We start from the raw sequence: 11,767 nt of genomic DNA, 5'->3' as shown, positions 1-11,767 counted from the left end.
TTCCTCAGAGAGTCCTTGTAAGGAGTTGCACACAGGCAGAACATGGAACAGAGCTCACCTGCAGCAAGCAATGACTAGCTGTCATTACTAATGCTTTGATTGTTTCCACTCATTTCTACCTAAAGTCTGCTTGTCCTTCCTGGGAGGGTCACCCTTCTGCCCCAGATCTAGGTTTGAGACTTTGCCATGGATGGCTCGTAAGTGACATAAGTCATGTCTCTTGTGATATGCTTTGGGTAATATCTGATATGGCATATGACATGGGGTCTGTGTGTTCGAGGCCCATCCCCAGGCTGGCAGGATCTACAGAATGGGCCCTGTAAGAGACTCCAAGGTCACAAGTAACACGCTGTGAGGTAGTTTGGGAACTCTGGCTTGTCCATTTTTGTCTTATTTCTTGGTCAGGAGGTGAATGGTTTGTTTTGCCACACAGTCCTGGATTGGGGTCATCTAGCCCTTCCTTCAGAGACTCAAAACAATCACTCCACTCTGTCTTCGACTGGAATCTGCAAAAACTGTTAAGCCAAAATCATTCTCCTTTATCCTTTTTTAAGTTAATCGTCTTTTAACGTAAGTTAATTTTCCTTGATAAGTTAATTGTCTCTGCTATTTCGTAACAGTGATTGGAACCTAACTAAGATACTCCCTAACTATGCCCAAGTTAACGCTCTCCTGTGGCCTTACGTTAATATTCTACTCAGCATTGCCCTGAGGTATGTCCAGAACCAGCCTTGAAGGCTGCTGAGATGGCGCCATGGTGAAGACACTGGCCACCAAGCCTGACAACCTGAGTTTGGTTCTAGAACCCATTTAGTGGGAAAAGGGAACTAATTCCCACAAGCTGTCCTCTGATCTCTCTCTCTCTCTTCCTCCCTCTCTCCCTCCCTCCCTCTCCCCCTCTCTCCCTCCCTCCCGTTCTGGTCACCTTCTCCCAGTCTTCATGCTGGACTATCTTTCTGACTCTAATTGCCACCCAGCACCAACGACAACGATCTTTTAAAGGCCTGGTTGCGTTCCACCGCTCAGCCCTGATCTCATCCATTCTGACTTCTCCTTAGGCTCCACATGATAGCAAGCTGTCCACCACAGCTCCTAGCCTCACATCCTCTCTGCCTTCCAGTCCAACTGTCTCTTACAAAAAAAAAAAAAAAAAAAATCTCTGCCCAGTTCCACAGCATGTCTGTAGGCCTGTTCAGACCATAAGCCTTTCCTGAAACCAGTCATAGCATTAATGGCATGCCTGGCTTCTGTGCTCACTTCTGAAATGGACAGGTAGACATTTTTTTTTTTTTTTTGATTTTTCAAGACAGGGTTTCTCTGTGTGTCCTAAAACTTGCTCTGTAGACCAGGCAGGCCTCAAACTCACTGGGATCCACCTGCCTCTGTCTCCTGAGTGCTGGGTGGGATTAATGGCATGCACCACCACTGTCCAGCCGATGGGTAGACTCTTGTGTTAGTCTTTTTTCTGTCACTGGAACAAAGTGCCTAAGGACGGATAACTTCTGAAGAAAAGAGGTCGATTCAGCTGACCTTCTTGGAGATCTGAGAACACAGCGCTGCCTCCTGCCCAGCTCTAGTGAAGGCCTTCTGGCTGTATAGCAGCGTAACAGGAGGCCTCGTGACAAAAATATGTGTGATTTGGAGAAGACAGCCACGTGGCACGACTGGAAGCAAGGGAGTTCCCTTTATAACAATCCTTCCTCACAGGAACTAAGCGGAGTCCATGGGAGCTCCATTCAGCCGCTGGTCACTAGGCCCCTCCTCTTAAAGGTCTCATCACTCAACACTGTGGCTTGGGAACCAATTTCCAACATATAAAACTGTGGGAGACACCTGAGCCATCCAAATGACAGCAACCCCTAGGGAACAGCCCTGCAGATGGGGGCTTCTGCAAGGAACACCAGCGGTGCCCACTGTCATCGCCAGGGTGGACATCAGCCTCTGTGCACGAGTGTTTCTTTAGGTGTGCACAGCTGGAGAGAGGGTCTCAGGTCCCTCTGCAGCCGAGGATAGGGAAGAAAGGATTGTAGTGATGAGGCAAGCAGGCCTGCTTTTCATCCCACCCGGCTCCCGCACGGCTAGCTTTACACCCGAAATAACAACACGCAAATTGTATTCATTTAAACACTGTCTGGCCCATTATCTGTAGCCTCTTATTGGCTAACTCTCACATCTTGACTAACCCATTTCTATTAATGTGTGTAGCACCACGTGGTGGTGGCTTACCGGGAAGATTCTAATCTACGTCCATCTCATCACATCCCCCCTGCCTCTGCTTTCTTTCTCCCACAATTCTGTTCTGTCTTCCCCGCCTACCTATGTTCTGACCTATCAGGCCAAGCAGTTTTCTTTATTAATTAACCAATGAAAGCAACAGATAGGTAGAATACCTTCCTACATCAGATTGTCACAGGTAGATAACCCTGAGGTCAATTGGATCACACTTCTCTACCCCGAGAGATGGCCTCTCCATGTTACTATATGAAGGGAGACCCTCTTGGATCTTACACGTGTGGGACTAGTCATGCACCTGTGTGTACATGCACACGGGAATGGAGCTTAACATCAGGTGTCTTCCTCAACCTCTCTCCACTGTATTTAAAATAAGGTCTCTCACTGAACCTGGAGTTCACCAATTCCACTAGACTCCCTGGTCAGGGACCGCCCCCCACCCCCCCAGGGACTGTCCTGTCTCTACCTCCCAGGATTGAATGACAAGTATATGCCCTTGCACCTGGCTTATTTTTTTCTTTTTCTGGTTTTTCAAGACAGGGTTTCTCTGTAGCTTTGGAGCCTGTCCTGTACCCCAGGTTGCCCTTGAACTCACAGAGATACGCCTACCTCTACCTCCTGAGTGCTGGGATTAAAGGCGTGCGCCACCACCGCCTGGCTGCACAGGCTTTTTATGCAGTTGTGGAAGATTCAAACTCAGATATTCATGCTTCTGCAGCAAGCACTTGGCCCACTGAGCAATCTCCCCAGCCTGTCCCTGGCTTTCCTTAACCCTTCACCTCCCAGCTGTGTTTGTTTACATATCCTCTTCCTCCACACTGCTCTATAAAGTTCACTTTACTGCCACCTCCACGGTTCCTGTGTAGGCTTTTAACGTTGTCTTCTTCCCAGGCCTTAGTGACTTCCTCCTGTTCTGGCAGTGGCACTTCCAGAAGTCACTTCCCCCTTCCGTGTTCTAATCCTAAGACTCCTGTGGGCTGGACAAGCAATATGGAGCCTAGCAAAACTACTCCCAAAGTAGAAGAGGGCAAGGGGCAGGGGCACCCTCATGTGATGCACACGTGCCTGTTCTAGGGCCCTCTATCTTGATGGCTCTTCATCTTGGACTGGAGTATCAGCGCTGTCAGGGGTGCCAAGTTCTAGACAAATGGTAGATCATTTTACCCCCAATATCTCTTTGTTACATGTCAGCCGAAAGGCAGAAGCTAGTCGGGTCAGCCTGAATACCTCCATGTGGTCCCTGCCATGGATCACCCAGGCAGCACCCAGAACCATCCAGGGAGGTCCAGGCAGGCTTTTTTAAAGCACTGAAGATGTGGTTTAACAAGAAAGTCCTCTGTCACACCCAGGACAGCTGTAACTGTCAGGTGACAGAAAGATCAGTATAAAAACATTACAATGCAGAGCCCAATTCCAGAGGGGGGGGCTGTGTGTGAATGAGAGAGGGAGCGCAGACTGGCCGACCTGAACTGATGAAAGGTGCTGACCATCCCAGGCACAGCCCTGTGGGGCCACTGTCCAGAAGTCTAGAGCAGAAGCTGTGACTGTCACTGTGGTCTGGTATGTGGGTTCCTCTCCCGTCTATCTCCTGAAACTCTGAAGTGTTCTGACCCATGGTCGGGTCTGTGGTCTGATTTGTGGTCTCCCAGTGTGGTCTGCCACAGATCCACAAGAGGACCAGAAGTCCAGAATCAAGCCAGGCCCAGGATGATCAGATTACTGGGGCTGGGATGCACGGTCCCTTCAGCAGCCTTTGGGATGGGGGGGCGCGCGTTGGCGGCTCCTGTGAGTTATGGCTTTTATTATACAGAAAACAGGCACATTAACTTCAGGTCCTTTGAAAAATGTGGTCCTGTAGCCAGAGTCTGTGTCTGTCCTGACGCACGGTGGCACCAGGCCAGGGAAGTGCAAGGATGAAATAAACATTTAGAGAGGCAACTGCATTTGCAGATCTAAGAATTGAGTTATATGCACTTCTGACAGCTTCCTGAATCACAGCCCACGTCTCCGCCTGGCGAAACTGGGACCTGGCCCTTTAACTAGACTCCATTTCACATAATTAAAGACTCACAAAATTAAATGGCCTGCATGGAAAGTGGCTTTCAGTGGACTAAACGCCGGGAGCAATCTCCTCGCCGGCGTGGAGAAGTGACACCGGCGTGCAGATCGATATCATCTCTGTTATTAATATCAAAAGCACATTACTTTGTTTTTGCCTGGCTCCCCTCCAAGCCTCCGGCCCTGCCGCGGAGCAGCCATTTGCTCGGGCCATAATTTACTTTGGTGAGTTTTTAAGGTATTGTTTTGTCAGGACCAATCACCGTGACGTTATAAATGGCTGGGAGGACCTGCACTCTCCCTCCGTGGCATATGCAGCAAAATTAATTTTTAAAAGTTTCACGTCAATTACTCCTGTCCTTGAGTTATGCAAAGGGACAAAGGAGCAGAGATGTAAGGATATGAGTGATCTCGAACCGATGAGGTAACGACACACAGAGGGCCCAGGCTGCAGACCAGAGCAGACATGACACTATCTTTAATTGATGCATTGAATTAAACAATGCTAAAGCCAAATAAATATTGACCACTTAGCAAAAGGACCATTGATTTTTATGATGGACAACAATGCCATCCTGCACTCTGCTGCTGGGGGTTTGGAGTTGGGGGTCTTGTGGATTCCAGAGCAGGCCCTAAGCTGGACAAGGGAAGAGACCATAACACTTAAGTAGAACTCTGCAACAATGGTGTGAATGTTCTCCATGCTTCTTGGCCTGTCTGACCCAAACTCCGTTGCTCCAATCAAACCGTGCTATGCTGCTCATTCTGCAGACCTTTGGTACGTCCCTACCTCCCCCACTCTGCAGCTCTCACAGTGAGGTCAGAGGCCCTGAGCATCCTCCCACCAGGATCTCCAGCCTCCTCCTTGTCCCAAAATGCAACTGCACGGCCCACCTCAGTTCGACACACATAACACATCGTTCGCCTCCTTTTCTGCCTGAAAATTAGGGGAACACAGGATGAGGAACACAGAATTCTGTGCTGAAAGAGCTAGATCCTCCACCTACACTCACCCAAGATGTGCCTGCTTCTATTCCAGACGACACAGTCTCCCAGAAACTTGACAGACAGATGTTACAGTCAGACTAGAAGATGGACTTCCAGGAGGGAGCACTTAGAGCCAGCGGGCATTCAGCTCGAATTCTTTCATCTTTACGCTTGCTGTGACTGTACACCACTACCCCAAACCTCCACTCTCCCCTACCCTCTCTCCCCACCTCTCCCTGCTGCCTGTTCACCTCTACCCTAAGCCTCTACCCACCCCTACCCGGAGCGCAGACTCCAAGGATCCAAGGCTGTATGTCTTTTCTGCTGTATTCTAATTCCTCCTGGCTCTTGCACACGGCGGGCTCTTGAGAACCTACTTGTAGGCCGAATGGATACTATGAACAAGACATTAGGGGTGAAGTTTTACATTGTCTTTTGAGAGGAACAGGCCATCTGGCACCAATTACCTCAGAACCACCTGTCCAAGTGCTGTAGCCTAGAGGGATGAAGCAAGACCAGGGTAAGCGACAGCCTTGTTCGAGCCAGAGTAGACAGCAGCTGTCTGGGTTGAGGGTTGGCTATGGCAGAAGCTGTATGATCTTCAACGAACCCCCCGACCACACCAGGCTCCATGATATCTAAGTGAAACAGACACGGACTTCACCAGAGTTGGAGCAAGGGTCTTTGTCTCAATCTGAACTTTGACATCAGAAGCAAAGGTAGAGGTTCCATTGCCTGGATCTCAGCAGCTGATGTGCCCCTCAGCCGTGTAAAGCTCTCTTCCTAAATGCACTGTGACACCCTTTATATCAGTGTGGACACTGAGTCTCAAAAGAAGTACCAAGGAGCTGGACATCTTTAACAAACAGTTGTGTGAAACTCAGATTTCGGTTATTTACTTGTTTCTCTTTCTCCATCCTGGCCATCCCTGTGATTAAGTATGGGGATCTTGGGATACTGTTTTCAGCATTTACCCAGAAGTTGCCAAGATCTTGCAGCCCTAGCCAATCTCTGTTATGCACAAGAGGCAGCCCATTGTAAGAACAGGTCACAGCCTGGTACTCAGGGTGGGCTGGGCAGGAGATGCACACCCCCTGCAGGGCAAACAGCGGACCTCAGTCCACACTGGGCTTTGAAACAATGAGGAGAAGGGCAGCTGAGTTGGGTGGCAAACTTCACTATTCCTCCATCAGCGAGTATTTGCTGAAGTCACAGGCAAGACTTGGACCAGAGCTGTCTCGGCAAACAAGGTCGCATCCTTGACCTAAGCTGCCATGTGTCTGGTCACACCACCCCCGAGACGCCAGGTTAGTCCTTAGATGGGATAAAGAGACAGGACACTGCTCCAATCTTCTTCAACTTTTATTTGCACATGTCTCAGACTAGGAAATGAGCTTTTAAATACACTTCTAGCTTCATAGGAAAAGATGCATAATTCGACATCAATAGATTAATTAAGAAAAAGAAAACAACAAGCAGGCATCGGAAGCATCTGTGACAAACAGATTTACAGTCGCAAGCGAACATGTACAGGAACCAAGCATCCTGCAAGTGTACATTTTCAAACGCCAGTATTTACAAGATGCATTCTAGCAACTAGGATCTTTTTTTTTAACAAACATTTCTCTCAAGGTAATACAGGACCGGCTCTTGAGAGATGTCTATTCAAATTTGACTCTCGCTGGCTACTGATTTTAGAAAACACTGAGGAACACCCTCCGTGGGTCAGGAGTCCCAGAAAATGTGGATTTGTTGGAGCATCACCAGGAAGAACAGTGTGATACTTCCAATCTCGCTTGTTATAAGGGCACTTGTTAACTTGGTGCTTCAGCCAATGACCCAGGTGCTCAAATAACTCACATCAACCCAGAAAGCATTTGTCAGGCCCCACCCCCAGAGCAGGCTAGGGAAGGCCTGTGGTCTCTGAGACACATCAGAGTGAGATCTTTGTGTCTGAAAGACACTTGGCCTAGTGGAGGGAAGGACCAGAGACACACTATGTGTGCCCATGGCTGGAACTGGTAATGAGGTGAGAATGTGAATTTATCCTGCTGTGGGAGAGGGTGAAGGACTCCCCAGAAGGGTACGTAGGAGCTGGGACCTCAGGAGTGAACAGGAACTTTGTAAAAAAGGATGGGTAGAGACATTCCTGGAAAGAGATGTGTATGTGTGAGGAACTATAGGTGCTAGAGAAGACTATGGTGTCAGACTCGTGGCTGGCACATTTCTTCTCGTGTGTGTGTGTGTGTGTGTGTGTATGTGTGTGTGTGTGTGTGTGTGTGTGCGCGCGCGCGCGCGCTCCTGAATACACAGATGTGTGTGGGAAGCTCGGGACAATCTTGAGTGTCATCCCCAAGAACACTGTCTACCTCCTTTGAGACAGTGTCATGAACCCAGAACTCACTTATTTGGCTAGACTGACCAGTCAGCTAGTCCCAAGAAGCCCCCTCCCTGGCCGTCTCTCCAGCTCATGCACCACACCCAACTTGTGTGAGTCAACTCTGGAGCTTGAACTCTGGTCTTCATGCTTGCATGGGAGCATTTCACTAACTATCCCCTGGCCCCAGAGCTCTCAATGGTCTCTCTGCTCTCAGTACTAAAGGCAGAGAAGTGGATAAATCAAGTTAGAGGCCTCCCCAGACCCAAACCCCCAAGAGCTGCTATTGAACTTACAGGGAAATTTAAAGCCTACCCACGATCCCTGTCTGTTGGATCCTTACTCACCTCTAGGCCCCAGTCTCCTGCTGCTCCGGGAGCTGGTAAAGTTCACTCTCGCCCCAGGGCCTTTGCACTTCTTGCTCACCGGGTATGGGATGTTCTTCATCCAAAAAGTCCTTGGATTAGCTTCACCACACACAAATCCTCCTGCAGATGTCCCCTCTTGCAGCCTGCAAACCAAACCAAGGCCTCCCCTAATGCCCCGTGTTTTACTGACATCAAGGCCTGTGTCACTCTCTAAAACCAACAGGTCTATCCATTCAGTTGGGGTAACCTCTGTGAAGACAATAGGCAGGTCAGCTGGGGTTGTTGCTGTGTTCCCAGCTCCCCAAAAGAGCACCTAGGAGATACCAAACACTCAGAAAATATTTGCAGGATGAATCAACAAATGAATGAGTAGAAGAATGAATACAAGAATCAGAGACAAACTAGAAGACACCTTTGGGTGTCTGGAATGCTTGAGAAGCAAGGAAAATTGAAGTGGAGGCTGCTTTGCCCGCCAAGCCTGCTTGTGCACAGGAAGACAGGCCTGGACAGTAAGGATGGAAGGGCAGGGAGGCACTGGCAGGCACTGGACTACATCCAAGTGGCTCCAACTCTTCATCCCATGCCAAGCTGCTCTCTACCCCATGGGGCAGGCAGGAGGCTAGAGGAGAAAACGTGGGTGTGGTTGATAGAAACCATAGGGATCAACGGGGCACATCAGCCTTTATTCCCTCCTCTCTTGATCACCTTTGCATTGAAGGGAAGGACAAGCTCAAGACTGAAGACAGAATGAATTCAGGATAACCCAGATCAGGCTAAAATGCTCACGCCCCAACCAGCTCTGCTCTGGCTTACCCAGAGGACAATTCCTATCAATTGTCTGATAAAGCTCTACTCTGTCCTCAAAGGTCAGTTGGGAAATACAGTCTTCTAGAAGCTTCTTCTGAGACTCCTGCCAGCTCCTGCCAATCTGGCTTTACAGGTCGCCCCTCAGCCTTTATGCCAGTTACTCTTGACCCTCGCTTCTGGAATCAGCCCAGCCAATCACTGTGCCCCCTCCTTCGATCTGTTTCTACAGCTGTAAGATGGGGAAAATAACATACACCTCACAAGGATGCTATGAGGCTTCCTTGTGAGTCTACACAGCTGGTGAGTGATGGATATTTAATAAATTCTAGACAGGATGGTGATGAAGATTCAGAAAAACTTCTGAGTCGCCCCCAAATGCCTGGCAGGTGGTTAGGTGGGCGCTGGTGAGGAAACCAAACAACAAAACAAAACATGGGACTTGGAATCCAAAATCCTGGCTCTGACATGGCGGCTGTGATTGGAACAGGTGCCACACACCCTCGGCCTCCTCCCTCCTGCAGGACTGGATTCCTAAAACCGTCCTCAGAGGACCACGGGGATGGAGTGCCTTCAGTCGTCTTGGCAATGAAGAAAGAATGACTACACGTCAAACACGTGTCAACTGCATCAGTGTTAGATTGGACTTCAAATGATTCCGGCTCTGGGGCCAGTAGGGGAAAGTGGGGAGGATGAGACACAGCAATTGGGACAGCTCAGTTCATCCAGGAATGCAGGCATGCAGGCTCACCCTCAGCAGCATCCACCCAGGGCCCGCTCTGTCGCAGTCTGCAAGACAGACAAGTGAGCCCTTGGCCCTGTTGATATGACTAATAGTTAATGCGCGTAGAGCGTTGACTGCCTGACCTGGGCCTTATGTTCCTCGCACTTCCCCAAACCCAGGTAGAACCGGCAGCTGTCTCCCACAGTGGCTGCCAAGATTCCGTGACTTAATGCGCTAGGAGTGTGAAGCAGAGGTTCTGGTGTCTTGCATGCGGTCAATAAATGGGAGCCCTAATTCTATTTATTAGCTCAAGAGGTAACACCAGGCGTTTAGAGCCTTGAGTGTTTGATCTTGTTTAATCGTTTAATCCAGGGTGACAAGCGCCAAGACAGGACACGCGGAACTGCCTATAAACTTAAAAGCCCTGCGTATGTGAGGGCTTGCTGGTGTGTCACAGGGGCTGGCCGATGAGGGCGGGAGAAGGCATGGAGAGGTCCTCGGGACACTGGATCATCTAGGAACACTTCTGGAAGGTGAGTCTTGGGTCATTTCAGGAGTTGGGCAAGAGAGGCCAGCATCAGAGGGCAGGAGGAACCACCCTATCTGCAAACCAGGCTGCTGCCGCGGCTGCAGAAGCCCCGACTCAAACAGGGCAATTTAAAAACATGTAAAAGGCATAAAGCAAGAGCAGCTGTGCACAGCTGCCGCCAAACGCTCCATCGCTGCCTTGCTGTGGACTCTAAATGACAATAAACCTTCCACCCCTTATAAATTAAGCAGACTTTCAAAAAAACCATATCTCCTCCTGCAACTTTTTATGGCTGTTTGGCAACTTTAATCATTTTGCAAAATGCAATTCCTGGCCATAAATTCTCTCCCAAGTACAGATTTAGGGAGATCTAGAGGACTGCGGCGGGTTGATAGGTAAGTTTTAATCTGACAAGGCCAAAAAGTCTATTAGATTTATAGGGAGGCAGCAGATACCCTGTAATTACACCAGGCTCGACCTCCCGGGAATCTCGAATGTGTGGGGGCAGGGGGGTGAGGGGAGAGAGTGGGAAGGAAGCAGCTGGGGCAGCTGCAAGGGCAGGTCAGAAGACCTATGGTTCAGCTCCCTGGTCTGGCCTTTCCAGCTCAGGCCGTGGTCATTTCCTGCACAGGCTCCCACTCTGGGTTCCAGGTCAATGAAGCTGGTAATTGACGCTTGCACACATGCATGCAGTATCCACTGTGCCTGTGGCTAGAGCCTGCTATGAAGAGCCAAGCGCTCTGAAGGAGGTCACAGATCCCTGAGCAGGGTGCGGAGTGAATGAAAGGCACTGGGTTTCATTCAATTACACATTCAACAAGCACGCTGCCCACTTTTGTGCTTTGTGTCACAGGCTGTATGAGGCAGCAGGACAGAGCTGTAGACTGTGTGGAGGTTGTGTATTGCACAAGGCATCCTGCTAAGGGGCATGGGATACAGGCTCCAGGTCTGGCCACTCCATGCCAGAGAAGACCTGTTCAGTGCGCCCAGGGCCATGACACTGATGGCCTAATGCTAAGGTGCATCCTGCTGGATGTGGAGGGAGTTTGGTCTTATAGGAACCCCAGAAACAAACTGGCAGTCTGTGGGCCAGCACAGAGTTTGCAAATGTATAAATGTGACAAGTGCCTTCACTCCCTTACCTTGTCTTCTCCTCCCCTCCATTCCCTTTTCCCTTCTTTCCTTCCTCTCCCATCCCCTTCCTTCCCCTTTCCCTTCCCCTTCCCTTCCTTTCCCTCCCCTCCCCTTCCTTCCCTTTCCCCTTCTTCCCTTCCTCTCCCCTCCCCTTCCATTTTCTTCCTTTTCCCTGTGTTATTATTTTTCGTTATCTCATATCCAGAGACTAAATTTACATTTTGCTTGGCTCTAGTATGAGCTCCATATCCTTGGGAGAGGGCTAAGTGTGGTGAATCAGGAAGTAAAGATGGCATGGGACAGAAGGGATAGCATCCACCCTACGGGCCCCTGGTCATACAACGGGCAACACAACTGCCCAAGATGCCAGAGTCCTAATCCTGGAGACTGAGAATCTGCTACAGCACTTGACCCACGGGGAATACGGCTGTGAGTAGAGTTAGTTACTAACCAGCCGACTTTTCAACAGAGAGCTTGTCCTGGGTTGCCTGTGTGGCCCAGTGTTACCATGTGTCTTGGCAAAAATGAATTGGAAGAGAGAAGAGTCAAGTCAG

At 49.6% G+C, this 11,767-nt stretch overlaps 1 long non-coding RNA gene across 7 annotated transcripts in view; it reads right to left on the bottom strand.

The window, feature by feature from the left end:
- Positions 1-6,623: 6,623 nt before the first annotated feature.
- LOC125400423 (uncharacterized) overlaps positions 6,624-11,767 on the bottom strand; it is a 128,849-nt gene continuing 123,705 nt past the window's right edge. For all 7 annotated transcript variants that reach the window (XR_015737498.1, XR_015737495.1, XR_015737499.1 and 4 more), the window contains one exon: positions 6,624-8,165. This is a non-coding gene — a long non-coding RNA (uncharacterized LOC125400423). The remainder of the gene's footprint in view (positions 8,166-11,767) is intronic.

This window comes from Myodes glareolus, chromosome 3, assembly GCF_982192425.1.
Source record: "Myodes glareolus chromosome 3, mMyoGla1.1, whole genome shotgun sequence".
Lineage (NCBI taxonomy): Eukaryota > Metazoa > Chordata > Mammalia > Rodentia > Cricetidae > Myodes > Myodes glareolus.
Note: the sequence above shows the minus strand (reverse complement) of the source record. Positions and strands in the feature narration are given on the sequence as shown.